This window comes from Aegilops tauschii, chromosome 6, assembly GCF_002575655.3.
Source record: "Aegilops tauschii subsp. strangulata cultivar AL8/78 chromosome 6, Aet v6.0, whole genome shotgun sequence".
Lineage (NCBI taxonomy): Eukaryota > Viridiplantae > Streptophyta > Magnoliopsida > Poales > Poaceae > Aegilops > Aegilops tauschii.
The window spans coordinates 55,145,891-55,169,690 of NC_053040.3; the positions used below are offsets into that span (position 1 = coordinate 55,145,891).

The 23,800-nt window shown below is 49.3% G+C and overlaps 1 pseudogene; it reads left to right on the forward strand.

The window, feature by feature from the left end:
* The first annotated feature begins 17,988 nt into the window (after positions 1-17,988).
* The window catches only part of LOC141025807 (BTB/POZ and MATH domain-containing protein 2-like), a 36,810-nt pseudogene continuing 30,998 nt past the window's right edge, over positions 17,989-23,800 (forward strand).

Genomic DNA, 23,800 nt, shown 5'->3' on the forward strand with positions numbered 1-23,800 from the left:
AAGAATCTGTGTTGGATACCCCTGAGCTAGTTGGTTAAGCCAAACAACAATTTGGAGAGTTGGAAGATAAAAGCTTGTCCGACTTAGTTCATGTTAAGGGATATCTTTTGTGTGTGTGTGTGTGTTGAAGAAATATGATATCTCCATCGATTGGTCCTCGTGATCAGTTGTTGGATCTATTGTCTTGTCAAAACTTTGACTTGAGTATGGGCTATCGTCAAGTCAAATCAGAACCAATGATGCCCGTAATGTTGTCTTACCCATGGTTGATCCCTCGAGCATACACCATTACATCTTTTGGTCTGACCAATGCTATCACCGTGTTCACATGATGGTGGAAGTCCAGTGATATGGAAATTCCGATGAGTTGCTGTTGAGCCCATCAGCAGCATTTTGTCTCCCCATGATTCATGTTGAACATCAAGCTAGTGTTGGAAACTTTTGTAAGCATTATCTTCATGTCCCGTTCATGAAATACATGTTTGGTGTAAGAAGTGACTTTACCCAAGTTCACGTGCATTAGGTGCAAGTTGCCGCCGTGAATTTGAGAAAGATTGTTTTTTGCTTTCTCCGGAATCATCCCAAGTGAGTCATGCATGTGCGAAGTATTCCATGGTTTGATAGGCCTCAAGCCACTGATTGATTTGTTCAAGGAGAAGAAGTTCCTTCTTAAGAATCATGACTTATGTTAGGACTTCGTTATCCTCGATGATGGTTCCTCACCTGAACTCGGTAGTGTTTCGTTGTAAGACTACTATGTGGTCATGCTTGTCTTGGACAATGTGTTCACATGTATGTAGTAGAACCAGCTCATGTTTTGGAGCTTGCTATCGTAGTTCACTCCCCGAGAATCTCGCAACGCCATCTCGTCAATTTGTGTTGTAAACTTTCATTTTCCTTTCTAGACTTGATGAGTCTGGAATATCTTGACACCAACCAGATCTGAATCTCAGGCAGATATGATGGTTGGAACGTTTCCCAAGAACTGTAATAATGGTCTCTCTGTAACCCGGTAAAGTGGATGTCGTGACCAACACACCCAGCCGGAAGACCCATTATTGTAGTATCTTGATTGAGAAAGTTGGCCACCTTTCCATAAGGATTTCGTAGGATTTACTTCTCTAGTGTTCCTTATGGATTTTCGTGTTCCCGAAGTCCGGCCTTTTTACCCGATGTTCTAGATATCAAACCATATCTATGAATGGGTTACGCTAGCACATCAAGGAGAACATTAGAAGCAGAGTGCTAAATGTCTCTCGGTCGATCATCAGATTGTGTTTCCTTGGCCTCACTAAGGAGAAGTCTGAGAAGGTGTTATCTCCCTTTGCATCTGCATCGTCCATCACTATTCATCATGGTAGTATGTTGTGTTGCCAGCATCCTTGACACGGGTATTGGTAAGACCTTGATGAGTAAGGAAATGCTCAAGTTGTTGAGAGGTCGCTCAGTCACTGGGTTATATCCTCAACATCATCTGGAATGTGCTTTCCGTTTGCTGGGTTGTCTTATAACTCTAGTTTTCTTTCCAAACTGAGTATGTCGTTTCTCCGAACTCCTTCAAACAATCATTTGTGAATTTCCTTGGGCTGGTTTAGAGAGTTTCAATGATTTCTATATCAAAAGTAATTCTTTTTGCCACTCAAGGGAATATTTCTACGAGTCACCTCCCCCAAGGTGTCCCGTTATGGAATCATGTCAATTATTTCCTCGCTATCTTGAAACCATGCACCATCATCTTAAGCATGGTATATTTGCCTACCCAATCAAACCGTTGTCAGATACCTCTTGCCATTGCCCTCGATGTGTGTTTTGTGTCTCAGCTCAAGAGATGTTTCAACGTCTCACTTCATGAGTTGATCCTGAGTGCTCGAACTTCGAGGAGATCGATTCCTGTAGAGTTTCTTTCTGTCGTCATCATGTTGGGTGCAGTTCTCAAAGCAAGACGTCGAGATCAAGGTGATGCAATGAATCAACATCCTCGAGAAAGACATCTGGATCGTGAAGATTGTATTAGCTGGTGTCCCTCTGTCATCTTACCCTATGCCTGAATCTCGGGACGAGATTCTTGTTTAGTAGGGCTGAGTTGTCACATCCCTAGTTCTAGTAAGGCCTAGTGCTAGCATCTGGTGTTGCATCATGTTTACTTTTCACAGAAAGTTGAAATGGGGATGACAGAACCCCCAGCACTCCCCCTGAAAACAACTAGGGTTTACTAAAAATCTTTTCAATGAACCTGAAATGCCCTTCTAAAATGTTCATCATCTTTGGCTTGGTCTAGAACCTCTGACAAAAATGGTGCACAATTTTCTAGGACATCATTGGGTCACTAGATTAAATCATACTCTATTTGCATTTGGGCATTTAAATGCTATAAAATATTTTAAATGTCCAAATAATCATAAACTTAAATGTTTGCGATTGGTTATATTCCAAACAGTGGCATTGAGCAGTTTCATGATTTTTGGTTCTGTTCAAGTATTTTTAATAAAGCCCTAAAGCGACAGCAAAATAGAAAACAGAAAGAAATAAAAAAGGAAGCAGAGACTTACCTGAGGCCCACTTACCTGGTGGCCCAGCAGATTTGGCCCGCCACCTCCACCCTGCCTGCCTGCGTCCCCGTCGCCCTGGATCTCTCCCGGGTCGCCACGCACCCCCATGGGACCTCTCTCACTCTCTCCCGTGGCCCTCCCCTCCTCTGCTCTCTCTCTCTCTCTCACGGCCGTCCAAACTAGCCGGTGCCCGCCGCCGCAAAGCACCACGCCCACCGCCATCCCCTTGCCCCATGGTTGTGACCTCTAGCTCCGCCTTGATGACGTGAAGCTCCAAGCCGAAGAACGCGCCCGCGGATGCCCTGCAGCATCGTCACCGTCGCCATATTCCTCGTCTGCTCCGACAAACGCCGTCGTTCGATTCGCCGACCCCCGAGCATCCCCGAGCATGCTGAGCTACTCATCGACCTTGCCGTGAGCTCCACTACCGAACCCCTCTCTCCCCACCATCGTTTTCTTCCTCTAGCCCCGCCGACCGCCGTGCCCGAAGCTTGCCGCCACACAGCCTTGTCGCCACCACACCCACACCTACGGGAACCCGCAACCGAGCACTGCAACATGCGCAGCACGCCACCAGGAGTATAGAGCACTCACCCGTTGCTCCTACTGTGCGCTGCAACGCCGTTTTCGCCGAGGTCCGAACTCCAGCCACCGCGGTTGTCATCGCCGCCGTCGTTCCCGGCCTCCCCGCACCCAACCGCCTGCACCACTGGATGCGGTGCACTTCCAGCTTGCCATAGAACCCAACCGCGCCCTAAACGGTGCCATGTAGCGTGAACCCGACGCGTCTCCGCCGCGGTTTGTGTCACCGGTGGCTAAACGCCGGCGGGCTGACGTGGCTATGTCGTTAGCTGCGAATGATGCCTCTAATTTAACCCCCTGACCCACTTACAAGTGGGCCCCATGACATAAATTAACCACAATTTATTTCCTGTTTAGTTTAGCTAATCACAGTGGTCCCACGCGTCAGTGTTGACTTCGCTGACGTAGCCTTTGACCGGCCCCACCTGTCAGTGACCTAACCAGTACTGTCTCACTGTCCAGTGGACCCCACGGGTCAGGTTTGACTAGGACCGACCATGTTGACCAGCTGACATCAGCATGACCGAGAGCTGACGCAGTAAGCATTTTCTGGAATATTTCTAATTCAAAAATGATTTGGAAATTTCAGAAAATGTTCCAAACTTTGAAAAATCATAGAAATTCAATCGTAACTCCAAACGAGACAAATTATATATGAAAAATGATCAGAAAAATCCAATCTATCCATCTGTACTGGTTTCATGCATGTTAGAGCAACTTAAACTTGCTGTTTAGCTCAAAACATGTTAATGCACTTTATAAACCCATAACTTGAGTTTGTATTTGAATCTTTGATTCAAATGAGCTGAAACCACCCTGGTTGTAGATGCATTAGCCCAACACACTCATTTTGCCATGTCATATTCATGCATCGTATTGTGCATTGCATTGATTGTGTTCTTTCTGTGCTTGCCGGTGGTTGTTCCCCCTTGGTAGACGTATGTTCCGATGATGAGTTCGATGAAACCGATGAAGAGCTATATCATCTTCAGAAGTGCCAGGCAAGCAAAACCCCCTTGTTCATTCCGATACAATCCCACTCTCTCGCTCCTGCTCTCTTTTACAGCATTAGGACAACAACGATTCAACTGTTACATGATGCGGCAGTCGAACCCCTTTTCCTCTGCATGACCTGTCATTGCCACAGTAAATAGATGAAACCCACTAGCATGAGTAGGAGTTGTTTGAGCCCTGATGTGCCTACTCATTCATGCTTGTTTGTCATGCTTGCTACTGCTTAGAGTTGAGACAGGTCTGATTCATCGGGGATGAATTGGAATGGGGATGAACATGTCCTACTGGGTGTGAGCTAAGTGTGTGAACACGATTTGGTAAAGGTATTGATGAGAGGCCATGTAGGAGTACATGGTGGGTTGTTTCATTGGAACTGTCCTTAAGCGCTGAGATCTGTATGTGTGATTTAAGATTCAGCTACTACCATGCATTGGGCCCGAAACCAATGGACCCTCTCGGCTTCTTATCCACCCTTGTCCTCTGTCCAGGAGTTGCAAGTAGTTTCTGGTGTTTGTAGTATGCTGGAGGCCGTGCGCAGCGCTGACCCGAGGGGTGGGCTGTGATGCGGTAGGCACGTGGCCGGGCATCCCGGGCGCCCGTTTGTTGTCTCGGAACCCTATACACATCGTTCGGGGCCGTAAGTGGAAACCTCGGCCGGACTCCCTACGGATGGAACCTGAATAGGCAATAAACCTGGACTAGAGACCTGAGTGTTTAGGTAGGCCGTGGCCGACACCCTCGCTAGGCTTCCGCTTGAAGGTTGCCGAGTACATGTCGTGTAAACGGCGATAAGTGGTGAGAGCATGTGTGAAGAAGTACACCCCTGCAGGGTTAACATCATCTATTCGAATAGCCGCGTCCGCGGTAAAGGACTACTTGGTTGCCTGTACAGTTCATAGATAACTTGAAGTGGATACTCTAAAATGCGCAAGATAAGCGTGAGTGCTATGGATGGCGTTCTCGTAGGTAGACGGGAGCGGATCCATAGTGGTGTATTAATTTGTGAATATGTGGACTCGTGTGTGCCACCTCAAAAGAGTTTCTTGTAGTCGTAGTTCAGGTTAGCCACTGAGTCAAAGCTGGCTTGCTGCAGTTAAACTCCACTACCCCCTTTGTTGATACCGATGCATATGTTGTTAGTTCTGATGTAAGTCTTGCTGGGTACATTTGTACTCACGTTTGCCTATTTTATGTTTTTGCAGAGAGACGTCAGTCTCGCTAGTAGTTCCGCGTGGACTTCGACGTTTAGCTTGTTACCTCAGCTACGATCTTGTGCCCTCGGCAGGGTCTTGTAGATAGTCAGGCTTCTCAGCCTTCTTCATTTGTAGTTGTCTGTACTCAGACAAGTTAAGCTTCCGCATGTGCTTGTTGTTTGTATGCTCTGTATGTTGGGGTCATGAGACTCATGCTTGTAATACTTGGCTCCTCGGAGTCTGATGAATAAATACTTGAGTCGTAGAGTTATGTTGTGATGCCATGTTGTATTTGCACATATCGAGCATATTGTGTGTATGGTTGAAATGCTTGGTATGTGTGGGATCCGACAACCTAGTTGTTTATCCTTGGTAGCCTCTCTTATGGGGAAATGTAGTCTTGTGCTTCCATGAGCCATAGTAGTCCGCTACAGCCCGGTTCACCGGAGTCCTGCTAGCCCAACACTACTGCTCCGGAACACTTGACTGGCCAGCATGTGATTCACTTCGTTCCTGTGTCTGTCCCTTCGGGGAAATGTCACGCGGTGACATCCGGAGTCCTGCCTAGCCTGCTACAGCCCGGGTTCCCGGAGTCCTGTTAGCCCAGTGCTACAGCCCGGATTCGCACGCTGCTGACCGACATGCTCGATGTTGATTCATGTATGCCTGTCCCCGTAAGTTAGTGCCACTTTGGGTTCACGACTAGTCATGTTGGCCCGGGTTCTCTGTCATATGGATGCTAGCGACACCATCATATACTTGAGCCAAAAGGCGCAAACGGTCCCGGGCCATGGTAAGGCGACACCTATGGGAATACCGTGCGTGAGGCCGCAAAGTGATATGAGTTGTCACAGGCTATATCGGTGTGACCTAGAATCGGGGTCCTGACACCGTTATCAGTGATGATGCTATGTGGAACACCATAACGGTGCACAACGCCGGATATTAATTCTATCACCGGCCCGGACTCGGCCGTTTTAACTGGTTTGGCCTCGATCCACTTAGTGAATTTATCCACCATGACCAGCAGATATTTTTTCTTATGGCTTCCATCTTTAAGGGGTCCGACCATATCCAGTCCCCAGACCGCGAAAGGCCAAGTGATGGGGATTGTTTGTAGGGCAGTGGGGGGGCATATGGCTTTGATTGGTAAAGAGTTGGCATCCAACGCAACGTTGGACAAGGTCCTGTGCATCTGCTCGATCGGGCCATCGGCCAATAAAACCCTGTACGGAAGGCCTTGCTGACAAGGGCCCGAGCTGCGGCGTGGTGCCCGCCGAGACCGGCATGAATCTCAGCTAGGAGCTGCCGCCCTTCCTCTTCAGAGATACATCTTTGAAGGACTCCGGTAGCGCTTTTGTTTTATAGCTCTCCGTCGTGAACCTTGTAGGCCTTCGAACGCCGGATAATGCAGCGGGCCTCATTCTGATCCTCGGGGAGTTCCTTCCTATTGACGTAAGCAAAGAAGGGTTCGGTCCATGGGGCGATGACTGCCATAATGAGATGGGCCGACGGTGTTACTTCGGTGGCTGAGCCCCCGATGATATCGGTGTATTTGAAATCTGGGGTTGTTTTCGGATCCGGAGTAGTGTTGCCGTTCTCCCCTTGCCACACCACGGATGGCTTTAAAAGCCTTTCCAGAAAGATGTTAGGTGGGACAGGGTCGCGCTTAGCGCCAATGCGAGCAAGGACATCCGCCGCTTGATTACTTTCTCGGGCCACGTGATGAAACTCGATCCCCTCGAACCGAGCCGACATTTTTAGGACGGCATTACGATAAGCCGCCATCTTAGGATCTTTGGTATCAAAGTCTCCATTTATTTGAGATATTGCGAGGTTTGAGTCCCAGTGCACTTCCAGGCGTTGTATGCCCATGGAGACGGCCATCCGAAGGCCATGCAACAAGGCCTCGTATTCGGCTGCGTTATTGGAGTCTGTGTATAATATTTGGAGTATGTACTGGACGACGTCTCCAGTGGGGGACGTTAAAACGACGGCCGCTCCTAGTCCTGCGAGCATTTTGGAACCATCAAAATACATAACCCAATTGGAATATGTGCCGTACTCTTTGGGGAGTTCGGCCTCTGTCCATTCGGCGACGAAGTCAGCCAGTACTTGAGATTTAATGGCTCGACGCGGTTTGTATGTTATGTCGAATGGAAGGAGCTCAATGGCCCATTTGGTAATCCGGCCTGTAGCATCACGGTTGTTTATTATGTTATTGAGCGGTACTTCGGAAGCCACTGTGATCGAACACTCCTAGAAGTAGTGTCGTAGCTTCCGTGATGCCATGAAGACCGTGTATGCTATCTTTTGATAATGAGGGTACCGGGATTTGCATGGTGTGAGGATAGTGGATACGTAATATACTGGCTTCTGAAGCGGGAATTTGTGTCCGTCCTGTTCTCGTTCAACGACGAGCACGGTGCTCACCACCTGGTGTGTTGCCGATATGTATAATAACATGGGTTCGCCGACGTTCGGCGCGGCCAGGATTGGGTTGCTCGCCAGAAGGGTTTTTATTTCTTCCAGTCTGGCCGTTGCCGCATCCGTCCACTCGAAGTGATCGGTGCGCCATAGAATATGATAGAGTGGCAATGCCTTTTCTCCCAATCTGGAGATAAAGCGGCTTAGAACTGCCAGGCAACCGGCGAGTTTTTCGACCTGTTTAAGGTCCGTTGGCGTAGCCAATTGTGACAGAGCTCGGATTTTGGCTTGATTTGCTTCAATCCCTCTATTGGAAACGATGATGCCCAGCAATTTTCCAGCGGGGACGCCAAAACCACACTTTTCCGGATTGAGCTTGATGTCATATGCACGGAGGTTGTCGAATGTGAGACGTAAATCGTCTATGAGTGTATCGACGTGTCTAGTTTTGATGACGTCGTCGTCCACATATGCTTCAACTGTCTTACCGAGCTGTTTCTGCAGGCATGTTTGGATCATGCGCTGGTAGGTGGCGCCGGCTTTTTTGAGCCAGAATGGCATGGTGTTGAAGCAGAAAGGCCCATATGGGGTAATGAATGCCGTTGCGGCTTGATCTGACTCCTTCATCTTGATTTGATGGTATGCGGAGTATGCGTCGAGGAAGCACAGTAAGTTGTGTCCTGCGGTTGCATCAATAATCTGACCGATGCGAGGGAGAGGGAAGGGATCCTTAGGGCATGCCTTGTTGAGGTCTTTGAAATCGATGCACAGACGCTAGGATTTATCCTTCTTTGTTACCATCACTAGGTTTGCTAGCCAGTCCGGGTGTTTTATTTCTCTAATGAATTCGACCTCGATTAGCTTGGCTAGCTCCTCCCCCATAGCTTGGCGTTTGGGTTCGGAAAAGTGCCGCAGTGTTTGTTTGACCGGTTTACATCCCTTCAATATATTGGGGCTGTGTTCGGCCAACCTGCGTGGGATTCCTGGCATATCAGAAGGGTGCCAAGCGAATATGTCCCAGTTCTCGCGCAGGAAATCTCGTAGCGCAGCGTCAACCGTTGGGTCTTGCTGTGCTCCAATAGATGCTGTCTTCTTGGGGTCCGTTGGATGGACCTGGAATTCGACTATTTCTTCCGCCGGTTTGAAGGAGGTGGATTTGGGTCGTTTGTCTAGGATCACATCGTCCCTGTCCATCATGGAGCGCAGTGCGGTTAATTCTTCGGCCGCGAGGGCTTCAGATAATGCCTCAAGGGCCAGGGATGCGGTTTTATTTTTGGAGCGGAGTGCTATGTCCGGATCACTGGTGAGAATGATTATGCCGTTGGGCCCGGTCATCTTAAGCTTCATGTACCCGTAATGAGGTACAGCTTGGAAGCGTGTAAATGCATCTTGCCCCAAGTGGGCGTGATATCCGCTGTTCAAAGGGGCCACTTGGAAGGTTATCTCTTCGGACCGATAATTCTCCAGCATGACGAATACCACGTCAAGTGTTATTTTTCCCACACACTGCGCCTCCCGACTGGGAATGATTCCTTGGAAGGTCGTGCTGCTTTGCTTGATGCGGCTCCTGTCTATTTCCATTTTGTGGAGTGTATCTTCATAGATGAGGTTTAGTCCGCTGCCGCCGTCCATGAGAACCTTGGTGAGCCTAAAGCTGTCCACGATTGGACCGAGGACCAAGGCGGCTGGTGCTCGGACTGTCCTGTATTTTGGTTCGTCACCGACATTAAAAGTTATAGCCGTGTCGTTCCAATGGTTTATTGCTGCGATTTGACAGACTTCGGCGAGTTCGCGGAGTGCCCTTTTGCGCCTATTGTTTGAATCGAATGTCTCGAAGACCGTCAGTACTTTGGGGTCGTCGTGTTCTAGGGGGTGTTGTTCTGGGGTATTCTTGGTGAGGATATCCTCGCCGCTCTTGGCCACTTGCTGGAGTATCCAACATGCTCTAAGGCTATGGGTTGGTATGTTATCCGGTATTGTGTGTATTTTGCATGGCCCATCGAGCCATCCTTCCAGAACGGTTCTGTGCCCCGTAATGGGCTTATATTTCTTTACTATTGGACCGGGCATGCCACGAGGGTGCGCCCTTTTCGCCTGAACAAGGGGTCGAGTGGGGACCGATGGTTCCCAACGGGCTGCCTTAGTTTTCCAGGCGCTTTCCATTGTGCTGTACTTCTGTACGATAGTTGCCAAGTCAACGAAGTGTAATATGCAACGGCGGTTGATGGCGTTGAGGATTCCTTTATCCATGCAATTGTTGCAGAATGCTGATCGCTTCCTCGTCGCGGCAATCTTTAATCTTGTCTTTGACAAGAAGGAATCTGGCCCAGAAGTGGTGGACCGCTTCCTGAGACAGCTGTTGTATGCTCATGAGAGTGCTTATATTTAGGTGGGTGGGTGGTTTTAAATCCGAACCCTGACCCAATTTTGGATCCGGAGTCTGAAGGTCTTCCGAACTTAATAGATCGGGCTCCAGGAATATCCACTGATTTCTTAGGCCCGTCATCCGATTCTATGTTCGGAGGGCAGGGTGCATCTCTCCGCATGTGGGTGTCCGGCTCTTCGAGGTCGGAGATCCGGACATAGTCCATCCTCAGTATGGAGGAAGAGTTGTCATCTCCCTCCTCGACTACCGCTATCTGGTGGGTGATCGGTGGAGATTTGATTTCTCGCTGATCGGGTTTAAGCCCAATTCGATCGTAATCTATAGCGACCCCCAGGGCGGCGATGCGATATAGGCGCTCGTTTAAAGACGAAAGCTCCGCCGGATCCATCTGCTTGGAGTGTTCGGAGTCGATACGAAGGGGATTTTCGATGACCCGAGAGGTCATCGTCGGCTTAACGACCGAACGGGCGGTCATGGTAAAGCCGCCTAGCCGGAGGGTTTGGCCTAGGGCCAGTGCTCCTCTGGAGGTGATATTGTCCTTGAGAACAAGGCGAGCCGTCGATCCTATCTTCGACGTCATAGTGGAACTCTCAATGAAAGCACCAATGTCGGTGTCAAAACCAGCGGATCTCGGGTAGGGGGTCCTGAACTGTGTGTCTAAGGTCGATGGTAACACGAGACATGGGACACAATGTTTACCCAGGTTCGGGCCCTCTCTATGGAGGTAATACCCTACTTCCTGCTTGATTGATCTTGATGAATATGAGTATTACAAGAGTTGATCTACCATGAGATCGTAATGGCTAAAACCCTAGAAGTCTAGCCTGTATGTCTATGGCTATGAGTCTTGGCCTCTACAGTCCTAGCCCTCCGGTTTATATAGACACCGGAGGGATCTAGGGTTACAACAGGTTGGTTTACAGAGAAAGGAATCTTCATATTCGATCGCCGAGCTTGCCTTCCATGCCAAGGAGAGTCCCATCCGGACAAGGGTGGAGTCTTCAGTCTTTGTATCTTCACAGCCCATCAGTCTGGCCCATGGCTAATAGGCCGGACGCCCGAGGACACCTTAGTCCAGGACTCCCTCAGACGTGACGGACCGCTAAACCTAGACAAATCTCGGGGAAAATGGAGCTCGGAGGTCGAGTTTCGAGAGGAGAAAGCTTAACTAGTGTGGCTCGGGCATTTCATCGAACACCTCATGTGCATAGGAAGTGAGCTAGAGCACCACAAAGCTCTCCCCTCGCCGGCCAGCAAAAACAGAGCACTGTGGAGTGCTCTGCCGCGGTGATGGGGTATATATAGCCACCTCATTGGTCCCGGTTCGTGGCTGGAACCGGGACTGATGGCCCCCCTTCTGTCCCGGTTCTAGGCACGAACCGGGACCAATGGCTGTGGGCCAGGAGCGAGGACCATTGGTCCCGGTTCGTGCCTAGAACCGGGACAAATGTGTCCACACGAACTGGGACAAATGCCTCCCGAGGGCCGGCCGGCCCCCTGGGCGCACGGACCGGGACATATGCCTCCCATGGGTCCCGATTCGGTTCGTGACCGAACCGGGACTAATGGGCTGCCCAGGCCCCAACCAAAGCCCTATTTTCTACTAGTGATAGATGACATGAAAGCAAACCTTATCAGGGGCTTGCTTACTTTCATCTACACTGAAGAAATGCCCAAATTTGAGATTGCGGACAAGATAGATGATAGAAAAGAGGGTGAAACGGAAGAAGACTGGCTGCTGCAACTCCTTGAAGCCGTGGAAAGATATGATCTCCAATGAGTGAAGTCGATCTGTGAAGAGAAGTTGGGCAATATGATCGGCGCAGACACGGTGGCAGACATTATTATCGTTGCTGAGCAGAGACGCTGCCTCTGGTTGAAAGCAGCCTGCTTGGACTTAATCAAAACTCACACAAGTTTGCACACAGTTTTCCCAGCTGGTGGATTGGAGAAAATAATCAGAACCTGCAGGCCCTCTGTTCTGAAGGAGCTTCTCTCCAAGTTTTCTTCCAGAATCACTCAAGTAATCATGTTTCAAACCTATATAAGAGTAATGTGATAACACTCTATCCATGGTCTAGTAGCAGCTACTATGAAAGCCATCACTGGTGGTTATGTGATAGTCAATGTGGTGTATTGTTTACATCACTCTATGAAAGCCAACTACAAAGCGAGACACTCAGCTCATTTTAAGTCTGTAATCAGTGTCATGCGTTCACGTGTGCCCCCCAGCCCATCTGCCAGTCCAGTACTCCACTATGTTCCTCATGTTGTGTTAGGGCATTTCTAACCGATCCCCTAAAACTTAGTGGAGAAAAGGCTTAGTGGAGTATATATGCTCCACTATACTCCACTACGTTTTGGCCGGACCTAGTCGATCCCCTAAATATAGCGGAGTAAAAAAAATTCTAAACTTTGCAATTCTAGTATAAATTACAAACCTAATTTAAACACACCGAATGGTTCAAATGTAGCAAATAGCATTTCATAGAACAACTAGGACTTGCTTAAACGTTGCCAATGATGATCAACAAGATCTTGTTGGAGCTGAGTATGAACTTGATGGTTCTCGATCTTGCGGTGCGCCTCAAGGAATGTCAAGATCCTATTTGTATCATACTCTGTACCGAAAGTTCTTAGGCATATCTCTCTCGTCTTCAATGATCATGTTATGCAATATGATGCAACAAGTCAGGATTCGCCATGGAATCTTGGAGTTCCAGTACTCGGCAGGGCCACGAACAATTGGAAAGCGCTTCTGAAGCACACCGAAGGCACTTTCCACGTCTTTTCTTGCAGCTTCTTGACATTGGGCAAAGTGAGTGTTTTTGTTACCTTTTTGGCACGGAATTGTTTTGACCAAGGTGACCCATGATGGATAGATGCCATCCGCAAGATAGTAACCCATCAAGTAGTTGTGCTCGTTGACCGAGTACTCCCAAGCGGGAGCTTCACCTTTTATAAGCCTAGAAAATAGAGGTGATCTCGATAGCACATTCAAGTCATTGTGAGAGCCAGGCAGACCAAAGAATGAATGCCATATCCAAAGATCCTTCGATGCAACTGCCTCAAGAATGACCGTTGGATTGTTGACGTGGCCTTTGTACCTACCCTTCCAACCTGCAGGACAATTCTTCCATCTCCAGTGCATACAGTCCAGTGATCCAAGCATCCCCGTCCATCCTCTTGCTTCACTCTCAGTCATCAGCCTTTGAGCGTGTTCCTCGGTTGGTGCTCTCAAGTACTCTGGGCCAAAAACATCAATCACTACTTTGGTGAACCTTCGAACAGCCTCCAAGATTGTGTCTTCGCCAATGCATCCATAGTCATCAATTGCATCGACAGAACACCCATATGCCAAGACTCGAACATCCGCAATGCATTTCATCAGAGGGCTTGCACTGATCTCTCCTAATGCACTTCTCTGGAGCTTAAACCAGTCATCATATCTCTTAACGGCTTTTGCAATGGTCAGAAAAATACTTGTGTGCATCCGAAAGCGTTGGCGGAAGTACTTCTCTGCATAGGTTGGGTTTTGATCAAAGTAATCTTTCATGATCTTGGCATGGACCTCCGCTCTATCATGGTTTATGTGTATGAAGACAAATTGTGATCCTCTCCTTGGCTGCCGAACATCATCATCAAAAATCATGCCTAAAACGGTGTCAAAGTCATCCTCGTCTTCGGACGACGACGAGTCCTCCAACGCCATCTCCCTCAACCTCTTCATCTACAATCCAAACAGTTCGGTTCAATCAAACAACTCGGTTCAAAGAGAAACAAACAAAAGAACTCACCTAGGAAATTCTTCGAACACTTGGGGTGCGGGGGTGGTGCAAAAGCCGGCCGGCATGGTTTATACCAAACCGGCGAGCGGCATGTGACCTGCAGTAGTGTGCAAGCAAAGTGAGATGTGGCAGGAGCTAGAAAAAGAAGAACCTCAACAGAAAATAGAAGAATCAACAATGGCGACGATGGCGACGTTTCACCTTAATATCCAGGGCTCCGAGCGTCCATATATACATGCGCTATATGGCGTGAGATTGCACCGTGAATTTGCTTGACAGAAATAGAAATAAATAGAGGGTCAAGTGCCCTAGGCAAAAAATTTCCGTGCGCGTGTGCTAGTGTTAGTCGGCGTCGGAATTTGGGGCCTATTGGTGGCCGGCGCCGCTCCCCGCAGGTCTGTAAGGCGTGTGTGTGTGTGTTCATGTTCTTGTTTCCTTCAGTAGTAAGTTCAGTTGACGAAGAGATATCGCCTGTCCACATGATTGATGCAAACTTCAGAATCATGTCCTGGAACGTGAGGGGCCTAAATTCACCGGCAAAGCGCACGGCCGTCTGCGAGGTTGCCCACGCAAATAAAATTGCGATTCTTAACCTGCAGGAAACTAAGATCGAGTCCTGGACCACGCAGCTAGTAGTAGAAGTAGGAGGGCCTTCGCTTCAGGGTTGCGTCGTACTACCTACGATAGGTACTAGAGGCGGTGCCGCCATTTTCTGGGATAAACATCTGGTCAACGTAGTTACGCACATGATTGCTAGCTTCTCCATTATGGTTAGGGTAGAGATCATCGGCAGCGGCGAGTTCTTTTGGATGACAACTGTCTACGGTCCTTCGGAGGATGAGCAAAAGGAAAACTTCCTAACTGAACTAGCCAGCGCAGCCCCTCCCCCCTCTGAACCTTGGATGCTCAACGGAGATTTTAACATGATATATCAGGCGAGGGACAAAAACAATGGCCTGATTAACAGAAGGATGATGGGTCGTTTCCGCCGGGCGATTGATCTTGCTGGGGTCAGAGAGGTCAAATGCAGAAATAGACGGTTTACTTGGAGTAGTGAAAGAGAATCCCCAACCTTATGCAGCATCGACAAGATTTTCTGTAACTTGGCATGGGAAGACATGTTTCCTGATGTGATGCTCACGGCGGCTTCAACATCCTTTTCTGATCACTGCCCTCTCCTGTTAGCTAACGGAGCACCCCCGATCAGGAAGGCTAGGTTTCGGTTTGAAAATTTGTGGCGCGTTTTCCTCACTTCCAGGAAACGGGGCAACACGCCTGGGATCGGCTGGTAAATCATGACTGCCCCTTCATACGCATCAGCAGGAAACTTCAGAGGGTTGCGGCCGACCTGAAAATCTAGAGCAGATCACTCTTTGGAGGCGCCAAACTGCAGTTCCACATTGCAAACGCGGTGATCTTGCAGTTAGACATGGCGCAAGAGGCTAGAAACCTGACGGAGCAAGAGCGGCTGCTACGCAAGCAGCTTAAACTGAAGGTGCTTCGGTTCGCTGCCTTAGAAAGGGCCAGAAAGAGATAGGCGTCCAGGATCATGTGGCTCAAAGCGGGCGACGCAAATTCAAAATTCTTCCATGCAAAAATCAGAGCAAGAAGGAGAAAGAACTACATCCATTCCATCAAGGTGGGCAATGCTGAAATTACAGAGCATCATGAGAAGGCCTCGGCCGCGCGCGATCATTTTACCGAATCCATAGGACGCCTACGACAGCGCTCGTGCACTCTGAATTGGGAAGAGCTAAACCTACCGGGGATTGACATGTCTGGGTTCGACCTCCCCTTCACCGAACCTGAGGTGTGGGCGGCGGTGCTGGCCTCGCCGGCGGAGAAGGCGCCTGGACCGGACGGATTCACCGGGCGCTTTTTCAGGGCATGTTGGAGCACTGTCAAGTATGACATCATGGCAGTTTTTCAGAAGTTCTACAACCTGGCGGGAGTAAATTTGAAGGAAATCAACACCGCGTTCATTGCTGCCAAAAAAGGACGGGGCAATGGAGTTGTGTCATTTCAGGCCCATCAGCCTCATTCACTCCATCTCGAAGCTCATTGCAAAGGTGTTATCTCTACGGCTGGCTGTCAAACTCAAGGACCTGATCTCCCCGGCACAAACCGCCTTCCAGAAGGGAAAATGTATCCATGATAGCTATCAATACGTGCAAGGCTGTGTCAGAGCGCTTCACAAAGAGAAAAAACCGGCCCTCCTATTCAAATTGGATATTGCTAAAGCCTTCGATTCAGTTTCCTAGGAATACTTACTGGAGCTCCTGCAGAGATTGGGTTTTAGTTCACGTTGGAGGGATTGGACCACCATGCTGTTGTCAACGGCTACCTCCTCCGTCTTGACGAACGGCAAGCCTAGGGAGAAGTTCTGCCACCATTAAGGTCTGCGACAGGGAGACCCTTTCTCACCGTTGCTCTTCATCCTCGCCATCGACCCTCTCCACCGCCTGCTGGCTACGGCTCCAGAGAAGGGGATGCTGGCTCTGCTTGCAAACTTTGGGGAGGCCACGGGGCTTCACCTCAACCAAAGTAAATCATCTGTGGCCGCCATTAGGTGCGACGATGTGAATTTGCCGGAGGTGCTACAGAGTTTTGGAGGCTCACTGGTAGATTTTCCAATGACTTACCTTGGACTACCGATCTCAACGACCAGGCTGCGATTGGTTCACTTCCAGTTCATTCTTGACAGAATAAAAGCGCGGCTGGCAGGATGGAAAGGAAGGCTGCTCAACCTGGCAGGTAGGAGGGTCATAGTCCATAGTGTGCTCTCTTCCCTGCCAACTTTCGCCATGACAGTCCTCAAGGTCCCTAAGAAGATCATAAGAGAGATAGACAAGGCTAGAAGGTGGTTCTTATGGACCCAGGATGAAGAGCTCACTAGTGGAAAGTGCAAGGTGGCCTAGTCTAAAGTCTGCTCCCCGGTGCGGCAAGGTGGGCTGGGCATCCTCGATCTAAACAAATTTAGCACCGCTCTTCATCTCAGATGGCAATGGCTAGCGTGGGAGCAGCCGGCAAGACCTTGGACGCAGCTGCATCTCCTGGCTTCGGAGAAGGATCGAAGAATCTTCAGCTTGGCAACCAGAGTTCGGATCGGAAATGGCCGCAAAGCTAGTTTCTGGAATGACAACTGGATAGGTGATTCTCCTTTAGCTATCTCATTCCCAGCAGTATTCAATCATGCCCGCAGGAAAAACAGAAGTGTCGAAGCATCTCTCCGGAATGATCAATGGATCAAAGACCTCCAACATGGAAACACCATGGCCATAGCACCGGAATTCCGTCCATTTAACGCATGATCCAAGATGCAAACACCGTGTTGCGGCCTGACGAAGACGACCTCATAAGATGGCACGGTACAAGCAATGGCTGCTACACTACAAGTTCAGCCTGCAACAACCAGTTTCAGCCGGTTGCTCGGTCCAACCTCAACACTATGGTCTGGAAGGTGTGGGCTCCTAACAAGCTCAAGATGTTCATGTGGCTGCTGCTCCAAGACAGATTATGGTGCAATGATCGGCTTCAGAGGAGGGGTTGGACCAATAGCTACTTCTGCCAATTGTGTCTCTCCAACCTTGAAACGTCTACACATTTGTTTTGGGACTGTAGTTTTGCGCGGGAAATATGGCTGCACGCGGCAGGGCGATCTGGCTGCTCCTCACTGGCTCCCTCGGACAGGGGACTCCTTAACTCTATTCGAGTAAGTCAGGAAATCATCAACTGGACTATTCCGCAAAACAGAGGGGCAATCAGATCGATGATCATTATGATACTATGGGAAATATGGAAGGAGAGGAATGATTGCACCTTTCGGGGATTGCTGCCTAATATTTAACGTACATGTGCAAAAATCAGCAACAATTTGGAGCAATGGAGACTAGCAGGAGCCAAGAAATTAGAGACCCCATTCGGGGATCTGTTGGGAGAAATTTAGCTTAGTAGTACCCAGGAGGGGTAGCTGATTGCATGCCTCCCCTCTTTATTTCCTTCTCTGATCGCTTTGATCAAACCTTTGTATTCTCCTATCTGCTAAATCAATGTAGCCAGCGATCTTGCTGGGTCTTTCAAAAAATTCTTTAATCTTTCCCAACGATATCACCCAATATATATATAGCACCACATCTCATATCCATGTTTCTCGTAGCTCTACTAGTTGAGGTATGTGAGGCATGGCTTTTGCAGGCGCATCTCTCATCACCGACAGCAAGTTGTGCGCCGCCACCGAGTCAGTCGTCGACTCTAGCACGGACAGTGGGTACCACTTGCTCGTTGTCCAAGGCTACTCACGCACCAAGCAGACAACTCCCAATGATGACAAATGCTATTTAGTTCGTGATGTTCTAACCTCTTGCCACCCTAGCATTGTTTGTCTGCAGGAGACCAAGCTGTAAGTGCTCGATCGGTCCAAGTTACGCAGCTTTCTTCCCGCTCATCTATGTGATCATGTGGCTTTTCCTTCTGATGGTGTTTCTAGGGGCATTCTTGTTGCCTGGGATCCAGGTGTGGTGGTTGGCCAGCCAGTCTCAACACACAACCACCAATGTTTCCTTTGTGCTCACTTCAGTATACGCTCCTTGCCTAAATTCAGATAGACCTGCTTTCTTCGAGACTATGAACAATATTGCCGTGCCGGCTAAGGCCCCTTGGGTGGTTGTGGGCGATTTCAAAATGTATCGGTTTGCTTCTGAAAAATCCCGTGGCAATGTTAACTGGAGGGTCATGGAAACTTTCAACTCATGGGTCAGAGATCATGGTTTGGATGATGTTCAGCTGGATAACAAGAAATTCACCTGGACCAATAAAAGGAGTACCCCTACAATGGCTCAGTTGGATCGGGTTTTGGTCAATGCTTTTTGGAATCTTGGTTTTATGCAGACCACAGCCACTGTTGTGCCAGCCACTACCTCTGATCATACACCCATTTTGGTTCAGTTCTCTGCGGATGTAACGAGAAGCAGTTTGTTTAGGATGGAAGATCATTGGCTTGAGATGGAGGATACAAGTAACATCGTTGTTGACAATTGGACAAGGGGGCACCAAACTTTGAATTCTTCTGCTTCTGTTTTCAGCTTCGAAGATGAGGAGAGTTAGAGCTGCCCTCCGTGCTTGGAGCAGGAAAAAATCGAGCCTCAGAATCTACACAGACAATAACAAACACGTGGTAAACTTCCTAAATGTAGTAGAAGAAAGGCGCTCCCTCTCTGTTCTTGAAGTTGTGCTTCGAGAAACTGCATCTGCTAAAGCTGAGCAACTAATTTTGTGGCGAACTGCCCTCTGGCGATGTCGCGCCAAAGTGCGTTGGTGTGTGTCTGGAGACGAGAATTGCAAGTTTTTTCACGCTGCTGCAAATTGCCAGGCACGTAGAAATAAAGTCAAGGTCCTTGTCCAAGATGGGGTTGAGCTTTATCATAACAACTTGAAGCTGGCACTGGCCACTCGCTATTTCAAGAATTTGCTGGGACAGACTGCTGTGTCTTTGCCTACGGTGCAGCTCAGCTCCTTATATGCGCCTTCAGATTTGGCTGAACTTGCGGCTGATTTTACTTGGGCTGAAATTGTGACTGCCATTAACAAGGCTCCAAATAACAAGAGCCCTGGCCTAGATGGGTTTACAAATGAGTTCTACAAGGCCTTTAAGCTCTTGCTCAAGGCTGACATTCTCTAGTTCTTTGCTGATTTTCATGCAAACACTGTCTCACTTGAGGGCATCAACAGGGCCTATATCACCTTGCTACCCAGAAAGGACACTCCTCTTTAGATGGGTGATTACAGACCTATTTCTCTGGTTAACAGTCTGCCCAAGTTGGCCTCCAAGGTTTTAACCAACCGGTTTCAGCGCAGAATTCCAGAGCTTGTGCACCCTCTGCAGTCTGGGTTTTTGAAAGGGCGCTCGATCATCGAGAACTTTGCTTTAGCCACTGAACTGGTTCAAACTGCTCACAAAAGAAGGCCGCCGGTTATTGTTTTAAAGCTAGACTTTTGGAAAGCCTTTGATATTGTGAGCTGGAGCTGCCTCTTCCAAATCTTTGAAGCTAGAGGCTTTCCACAGAGGTGGATTCAGTGGATCTCCTCCTTGCTATCCACTGGTGAATCACAAGTGCTAATGAATGGAGAGCTTGGGGATGCTTTCTCCGCTAAGAAGGGCTTTCGTCAAGGGGACTCACTGTCTCCATACCTTTTCATCTTGGTTGCTGATGTGCTTCAGCGACTATGCTGCATGCATTTCCAGGCTGGCAGTTTGCTGCACCCCCTTGGCTCGGATGTTTTGTTCCTAGTTTTGCAGTACCCACACGACACTCTGCTCATCTTCCAGGGTGATTTGCAGCAAGCGCAGGTTATCAAAACCATCCTTTCTGCTTTCTCAGATTTCTCTGGCCTGCAAATTAATTTCCACAAAAGTACGTTGGTCCCGGTTTCAGTTGATGCTGACCTTGCGCTGGATATTGCCCGTGTCCTTGGCTGTCCTGTCTCCTCCTTCCCGTGCACTTACCTCGGCTTACCTCTGTCTCTGAATAAGATTACGCATGGTATGCTCCTGCCTATTATACACAGAGTTGACAAGAGGCTGTCGGGCTGGTTAGCTACTTTCCTTTCATGGGGAGGCAGGCTTACTTTGCTTAACTATGTGCTTGCCGGCATCCCCAGCTATTTCGTGACTTGCTTCCCGTGGCCAAAGGAGTCAATTAATAAGTTGGAGGGGCTTTTGCGCCCTTTCTTCTGGCAAGGCAAGAGCAAAACCTCGGGGGGTCACTGCCTTGTAGCTTGGGATAAAGTCATCTTGCCATGGTACGCGGGTGGCTTGGGAATCAGGGATCTTTCAGCACACAATCAAGCTATGATATGCAAGTTCGTGGCCAGAGTTCTTCAGTTTTCTGATATACCTTGTTATCAGTGGTTCGCCTCGCAGTACTGCAGAAATAACTTACCTAGTGGCAATCGTACAAGAGACACTGCCTTCTGGAAAGGACTCAAATCTTGCATCCCGCTGGTCATGTTTTCTTCCCGTTGCTCGGTTGGTTCAGGGGCTCTGGTCTCCTTTTGGCAGGATCAGTGGCTAGAGGTGGGGACGCTGATGTTTGTGCTGCCAATCTTATATTCTTTTGCCAAATATAAATTATGTTCAGTTCAGTCGCAAATATCCTCAGGTGGTTGGGATATCCAGTTATATCCAAATTTATCGCATACAGCCTTGCAAGAGCTGCAGGTCCTGCATGCCCTCGTTGCGCATGGCACCTGGAGCAGTGATGCCACTGTCACAATCGGTTCTCCTCTCTGTCTCGAAAGGAGCTTGCTACAAGTTACTTCTACAAGCTGATCATGTTCCGAGGTAGGAGGTGTGTTTTTGAGAAGTGGATATGGGATGCAATCATTCCAAGCAGGCACAAGGTCTTTCTTTGGCTGGCTTTGTATGGGCGTCTGAATACCAAAGATAATATGTTCAAAAAAGGCTGGTCTGCACTTGTCTCACATTCAGATTGTGATATCTGTCCTGCTGTGGAGTCGGTTGCTCACATTGTTTGGCTGTGCCGGCCTGTTGAACATCTCTGGGGCAAGCTGCAGTTGGACGCGTTGGCGAGTGTTTCCCCTAACCTGTTGTCTTTCTTTGAACGCGCTGCTCAACAGCTCACTCCCAAAAGGATATGGAATGTCACTTTCGTAGCCTGCGCCGTCACTTTATTGCATGCTCGGAATGATCGAGATTTCAACAATAAGGTTTGGTCTGGTGCTTACACAAGGTTCTATGCTGCAAATTTGCTTCGTCTTTGGCTACACAGAGCTACGCGGCAACAAGACAGGGACGATCTGATGACCTGGGTGCTTAGTTTGACAAGCTAATAATGTTGTGATCTTGATGTTCTCCTTTCTCCCCCTCCCCTGTTTCTTACGCACTTTTGGTGCGATTTCTCCTGGTTCATGTAATGGACTTTGTGTCCCCAGGCTGTGGCCTATTTGAAATATATAAGGTAGAATGATCTCTACCTTTTATTTTCAAAAAAATGACTGGATCGAGTCTCATGCTTTCATTGTTGGAGGCCGTCGCTGGACCATCTACTGCCACCCTAATGGTTTTGAAGATGAAGAATTTATATTGCTTGTCCTTACCCTTACGACGATATCGAGCCAAGCGTTAAAGTTCAGTATGTTTTCAGTTTCATTGACCAGCCCGGGTTGCGGGTGCCAAAGCGCATCCGCCAAAGCGAACCAGTTTACTTGGATGAACGTCTTGATGGTCAGTATGTATTCATGAAGAAGGAAGATTTTGAAATATCAAGGCATCTCAAGGACGACAACTTCATCCTCCGGTGTGACCTTATTGTGTGCAAGCCGGGCGCGAACACCAAGGGGCGGAGCGCCTGCTCCACCTCCCGTCCGTTCACGAAATTACCACCGCCTGACTTGCAAAGCCATCTAGGCAATCTCCTTCTGAGCAAGGATTGTGCTGACATTACATTTGAGGTTGGCAGCGAGGAGTTTGCTGCGCATCGGTGCCTTCTTGTAGCCTGATCGACCGTCTTCAAGGCACAACTCTCTGGTGCCATGAACGAATCGAGTGTTGTCAAGATAAATGGCATAAAAGCAGACGTCTTTAGGGGCTTTCTTACCTTCATCTACACTGATGCAGTACCAGACTTTGACGACATGGAAGCAGATGATGACGGTAATAAAACAGATGCAACCCGGCTGCTCGAGTTCCTTGAAGCTGCGGAAAGATACGATCTCGAAAAGCTCAAATCGATCTGTGAAGAGAAGTGTAACACCCCGGATGTAACTTTCCATATTTGTAACTCCAACACTTGCCATTTTCGGCTATGTGTTATGATATTCCTTTCATGGTCGGGTATTGTTTGTCGTTTTGCATTTTGTTCATGTCATGCATCTCATATCATGTCATCATGTGCATTGCATTTGCATACGTATTCGTCTTATGCATCCGAGCATTTTCTCCGTTGTCCGTTTTGCAATCCGGCACTCCCACCTCCTCCGGCACACCCCTCTTGTTTTCTTTCGTGAGCGGGTTTCAAACGTTCTCGAAATGGACCGAGGCTTGTCAAGTGGCCTTGGTATACCACCGGGAGACCACCGGTCAAGTTTCGTTCCATTTGGAGGTCGTTTGGTACTCCAACGGTTAACCGGGCAACCGCAAAGTCTGTTTGTGTGTGCAGGCAAAACCCCTCTCTAAATAGCCCAAAACCCCTCTAAGTCACTTCCATGCTCTAGGTCGTTCGATCACGATCGTGTGGGCGAAAACCGCACTCCGTTTGGACTCTCCTAGCTCCCTCTACCTATATATATGCATCCCTCCCGAAAAACAATCGCAGATGAAACCCTAACCCGCTCCTCCGCGCCGCCGGACACGCCCGCCCGGGGCCGGACAGAAGCCGCCGCCACCCGCAGCCAACGGGACGCCGCCACGTGGCGCCCCGCGCCCACATCGCCGTCGGCCCGCAGGAGCCCGTGAGGGGCCCTCCCCGCCCGCGCCGTCGCCCGCTCCCCGCCCGCGGCCCGAGCCGCGCGCGCAGCCGCCTCGCCAGCGCCGCCCCGCCATCGCCGGCGCTCCCCGCTGACCCGCGCCGGAGCCGCCCGAGCCCGCCGGCGTGCCGCCGCGCCTCGCCGTCCGCCCCCGCGCCCGTCGGGCTCCTCCTCTCCTCCGCCGACCCGCGCCGACGCCGGCCCGAGCGCCGCCCTCTGCTTCCTCCCTCAACTCCGGCAGCCCCGCCGAGCTCCGGCGAGCCCGCGCCGATCTGGATCTGGCCGTGCGTTGACTTCCTCTCCTCCCCCGATTTCTCTAAGTCTGAAGATTTTTACAGTATGTGCACCTGTTCATTGCATCGTAACTCTCTGCATATA